Raw genomic sequence first — 6,071 nt, forward strand, 5'->3', positions numbered from 1 at the left:
GAAAAATGCAGTTTTACAAATGCTAGAAACGTGGCTTTCTAAGGAAAGATTGCTATCAAATAGCACACCTAGGTTCCTAACTGATGATGAAGAATTGACAGAGCAGCCATCAAGTGTTAGACAGTGTTTTAGTTTATTACATGCAGAGTTTTTAGGTCCTATAATTAACACTTCTGCTTTTTCTGAATTTAGCAGTAAGAAATTACTTGTCATCCATTTTTTTATATCGACTAGTCATTCCGCTAGTTTTTCAAATTGGTATGTTTCGCCGGGGTGTGAAGAAATATAGAGCTGAATATCAACAGCATTACAGTGAAAGCTAACAATGTGTTTCCTGATGATATCTCCCAAGGGTAACATGTAAAGTGTGAAAAGTAACGGCCCTAGTACTGAGCCTTGAGGTACTCCATGAGGTACTTGTGATCGATATGATACTTCTTCATTCACTGCTACGAATTGATGGCGGTCATATAAGTACGATTTGAACCATGCTAATACACTTCCACTTATGCCAACAAAGTTTTCTAGTCTGTGCAAAAGAATGTTGTGGTCGATAGTGTCGAATGCAGCGCTAAGATCCAGTAGCACTAATAGAGAGATACACCCACGATCAGATGATAAGAGCAGGTCATTTGTAGCCAAGCAATACGAAATACCTCTAGTTTTGTTTTCCTCAAGCTGCGCTCCATTTTCCGGGCTGCTCTCTTTAGGGTGCGAGTGTGCTCATTATACATTATAGACTGTTTTCCTTAATCTTCCTTAAGCGTAAAGGAGCAACCGTATCTAAAATGCTAGAAAAGAGAGAGACCATAGTTTCTGTTACATCATCAAGTTGTTCTGAGGTATTGGATATGCTGAGGAATTGAGATAAATCAGGAAGATTACTTACAAAGCAGTCTTTTGTGTTAGAAGTGATGGTTCTACCATACTTGTAACAAGGAGTAGAATTTACAGTTTTAGCTATATGGAGTTTACACAAGACTAGATAATGATCTGAGATATCATCGCTTTGCTGCAGAATTTCAACACCATCAACATCAATTCCATGTGACAGTATTAAATCTAGAGTATGATTTTGACAATGAGTAGGTCCTGACACGTGTCGTCTAACCCCAATAAATTTCAGAAGAGTTCTAGAAATGCTGATCCCAATGCATCTTTATCATTAACAACATGGATATTATAAATATTTTTGGAACTGGTTGATGTGCTAGGCCTCACTGATCTGTGATCTGAGCTTATGAGTGAAACTGGCAAAATTATCCACAAAAATTGTGCTTTTTCCCACTGACGCCACAATCAATCCGTTCCAAAAAGAAATACAAAACCTGTGCTAATTAAAATTTATTCCAAAATTTGATGATAATACACCATAATGAAAGATTTACAAGCATTTTTTAAAAGGCTGGTGAAGGGTTGTAAGACCATGAGAAAAGCAAGTCATTGCTGTTTTGTCCCTGTGAATCACTGCTGAGTTAAAGTTGCTTGGAATCATCAAATCCAGGAAACACATTTCAAATAAAGTATTTGGGGAATTGAAAACTAAAATTTACACGGGGTCTCAAAAATGAAAAACCTGCGTCTGGCTGATGGAACTGTGTGATTTGGTCAGTTTGTGCATCTCATCAGAAGGGGGCACTGTTCACACCACAGAAAAAACTGAACGACAAAGCCTGCATTCCTCAGAGAATTCCTCAACAAGTCAAAACTTTTTGTGACAGCTATTTAGCAACATACAGTGCACTTATCGCATGTCCAGACTCTCTGGAGAAGCTCAGCGTTAAACGCTCACTAGTGGCTCAGTTAGTACTCACTTTAAATTACTAACTAAAGCCTTTGTAAAATAATACTACCTCAAAATAAAGAACAAGTGTCGCTTTTATGAGATGTGTGAACTGCATTTAGTCTTTCACTCCCTCGCTGACACTTTTTCATTATCTTCCCCACATTCTCTCACTTCCTAGTTTGCCTAAAAAGGGCATATTATACTGAGAAGTGTGTGTGTGTGTGTGTGTGTGCAATCAAACTAAAAGAGATCAGAGCAGGACGAGATTATATGAGGTTATATGAGAGGAAGAGGTTGTGAGAATGAGTGGAAATAAGAAAGAAACCGAGAGGAGGGTGTTGAAGATCAAATGAGAATTCTCACATGAACAACAGACAGTTTCTCCACTTGTAAACACTGAGTAAGTGTGTGTGTGTGTGTGTGTGTGTTCCTTTTTTAGTGGCGTTTGCCACTTATTGCTCATGGTATGATGAGCATTGATGCCATTTATGATTGCTGCTGAGCGTCTCACCTGGACTGTTTCACACTAAACGTGTATCAATGCAATTTAACCACGCAAATGTGTTGATAACCCTGCTGTAGAGAGGAATTTTGACATTTTAAAAGTGGTTTCTTGTTAAATAAAACCCTTAATACTAATTACCCTGCAGCAAAAAAAAAAAAAGAGAAGAAATTAAAAATAATAACTTACTCCTACATTTTTTCAGTAATAATATCTAAAAGAAACATTAACTTGAGTAGGACAATGGCATTAGATATTAAGTCCTATTTTCTGAAAGAAAAAAAAACATCAAAATGAAGTGAGTTTATGCTTAAAACAAGAAAAATATCTGCCAGTGGAATCAGAAAAATAATCTTGTTTTCCCTTTGTATTTAATTGATTTGTTCTGACCGCATTGGCAAATATTTGTTCTTGTTTTAAGCATAAACTCACTTCATTTTGATGCATTTTTCAAAAAGCAAGACTTAATGTCTTAAGTCATTGTCCTACTCAAGAAAATGTTTCTTGATTTAAGAATCAAGAAAACAAGTGTAATGCGTGTAATGGAAAACAAGGAAGGAAATACATTTTTGCAGTATATTAAAGGTGCAGTAAGCAATTTCTGAGAAACGCTGTTGAAAGTGGATCGGACCGAGCACCAAAACACACTTGTAGCCAATCACCAGTAAGGGGCGTGTCCAGTAGTGATGGGGGAGGTGCCTGTGTTGAATAGCATGTTCAGAAATTTGGGGGTGGAGGCAAGATAGGGGCGTGATTCTTTTGGTGATTTTAAATATCAACAGCATTTCTCAGAAATCGCTTACTGCCCCTTTAAACTCTGACTGATTGATTGATTCTTGAAATCATGTCTTGTTGCCGTTACTTCAACAAGTTCTGCATGCATATGTTTCTCGGGAAATTAAAAGTGCGGCTCTTGTTTGTTACTGACAACCCTTTCAAACCTCGTCTGTACAGACTTGATAAATCTGGATCTGTATGTGGCATTTCAGGTTTCTTTGCAGAATGGCTATTTTCTTCCCCGTTTGACTGGCAAATGAGTTTCCTCTTAACACACAAGGCTTCTCAGCCACACACACACACACACACACACACTCCACCCAGAAACAAACCCGACATCGACAGCAGAGACTCTTCATTCTGACGTTAAGACTGCAGACTTTTCCTCAGTTAGCAGGGCTGTGAGGCACAGAAGACAGAAAGGTGATTATAAACCATACACCATTCAGAACAGACTCAGCGTGAGCTCTGAGGTTATTAAGCGTTGTCATATGCTTCCGTCAAAGAGATTTCAACCACAGTGTTTAATATTGCTGAAGGACTACACTACCCATAATCCCACGGGGAGCAACCAAAGGTCAATCGCAGAAGTTCAGCAGTGATCTTCAAATGAGCTTCCATACACATACAAGTCTACTTAAATTTATGGACGTATCAATAATTTGCAATAAATGTCAAATATATTGTTTTTACTGATAATTATTGACTGCAAGTCGACAGGTTTTTGTACTGTTGTTTTTTTATTTGAAGTCATCTGTAGGTCTTCATCTACTTATATATGTGGATATATCAATAATTTGCAATAAATGTCAAATATTCTGTTTTTACTCATAATCAGCGACTGTAAGTCAGTAGGTTTATTTTGTGCACGCTTTAAAAATACAATGCCATAGAAGAACCTTTTTTGTCTAAATGGTTACATAAAGGACTTTTAACATCTGAAGAACCTTTCTGTTTCACAAAAGCTTCTTTGTGGCAAAAGAAGGTTCTTCAGATTATACAAAGGTAAGAAAGAGATGGTTCTTTGACTGAATGGTTCTTTGTGGAACCAAAAATAGTTCTTCTATGGCATTGCACCTTTATTTTTAAGCGCGTAGCCTACTTTCTATAGACTTTAGTCAGGGTAGCATCATATTTAACTTCTGACAGGAATCAAAAAGGCTAAAGTAAAGTGCATTCAATCATTGTAATGTTGTTTTGTGAGTTGTGAACGTTTCCTCGTTTTCATCTGTGCTTCATCTAAAGTCTATAGAACTGTTTATCAAAAGCTCTGGGCATTTTTATTATTATTTTAATGGTTTAGCTAAAATCACACTCTATCGCTGGTCAATCGACTGAGTCTGGATAAACTCACAGATAACAATCCTCTGTGTGCGCCGGCCTCGAGTGCATCACACACACCCAGAGAAAAGAATCCTGTGTGTGTGCGTGTGTGTGTATTTGCCTGCCTCGCAGGCATACATTCTCTTTTCACTACATTAGTCAGCGTGTGTTCGCATGTTATGATAGAAACGTCTCTCTCTGGTCTAACCAGTAAGAACATGAGCATGAATTCCACAGCTCCACAACATGTGACGTCTCAACTCTGCAGTGTTTGCAAGGCTTAAATCTGCTGCTTGGAGCGATTTTTAGTCATTTTTGTTCTTCGGTTTTTTAAAAAGTAAAAGGGGTTCCTAGCTAACAAGGAACATTCTCAGAATGTTACGAAGTTATGAACAAACGTTCTTTCAGTAACACTAATAGAATGTTCGTTTAAGGCAGACAGGAGGTCGAGCAGCTGGCTGTCTGGTGCAGTCTCAACAACTTAGAGCTCAACACGCTAAAAACTGTGGAGATGACCGTGGACCTCAGGAGAAACCCCCCTACCCTCCCCCCCCTCACCATCATGGACAGCACTGTGACTGCAGTGGAGTCATTCAGGTTCCTGGGCACCACAATCTCTCAGGACCTGAAGTGGGACACTCACATAGACTCCATTGTGAAAAAGGCCCAGCAGAGGTTGTACTTCCTTCGCCAGCTGAGGAAGTTCAACCTGCCACAGGAGCTGCTGAAACAGTTCTACTCCGCCATCATTGAATCCGTCCTCTGCACTTCAATAACTGTCTGGTTCAGCTCAGCTACCAAACTCAGAAGACTACAGAGGGTAGTCCGGACTGCTGAGCGAATCATTGGTACAACCCTCCCTTCTCTCCAAGAACTGTACTCGTCCAGAGTGAGCAAAAGGGCTGGCAGAATCACTCTGGATCCCTCACATCCAGCACACTCCCTCTTTGAACTGTTGCCATCTGGTCAACGCTACAGAGCTCTGAGCACCAGAACGACCAGACACAGGAACAGTTTCTTCCCTCAGGCCATCCATCTCATGAACACTTAACAATAACTGTGGAACACACACTATTTATTCACTCATACACTTATTTATCTAACACACACACTCAGTCTACATTTCAATTTGCACATAATATATCTGTACATACAACTGTCTATTGTTATATACCTGTACATACAATTGTCGATTTATATATTTTTATTCCTTAGTTACTTGTTCTATTTTTTATTATCTGTGTTTTTGTTCTGTCACTGTCATTCTGTTACACTGTGGAAGCTTCTGTCATGAAAACAAATTCCTCGTATGTGTAAACATACCTGGCAATAAAGCTCATTCTGATTCTGATAAAGTGATACGGTCTTTACGAATGTTCTCAAAACATTAGCACAAAAACAATATTTATACACTGTTCATGCAGAATTTTATTAAACAGTTTAGTTGCACATTCATTTAACGTTTTTAAATGTAGGGAACATTCAAATGTAACGTTCCCGTAATGTTTGTAAAATGATAAAAATGGAATGTTCACGTAACATTCAAGCAAAAACAAGCATTGTTTAAACATTTTTAAAAACTGAATGTTTTTAGAACATATTTTTGTTAGTTGGGTTCTTTTGGGGTTTTCCAAAGAACCTTCCAGTGAACAGGTCTTAAAGGGGTCATATGATGCGATTTCA

This window comes from Sinocyclocheilus grahami, unplaced genomic scaffold, assembly GCF_001515645.1.
Source record: "Sinocyclocheilus grahami isolate Dianchi unplaced genomic scaffold, SAMN03320097.WGS_v1.1 scaffold1082.1, whole genome shotgun sequence".
Classification (NCBI taxonomy): domain Eukaryota; kingdom Metazoa; phylum Chordata; class Actinopteri; order Cypriniformes; family Cyprinidae; genus Sinocyclocheilus; species Sinocyclocheilus grahami.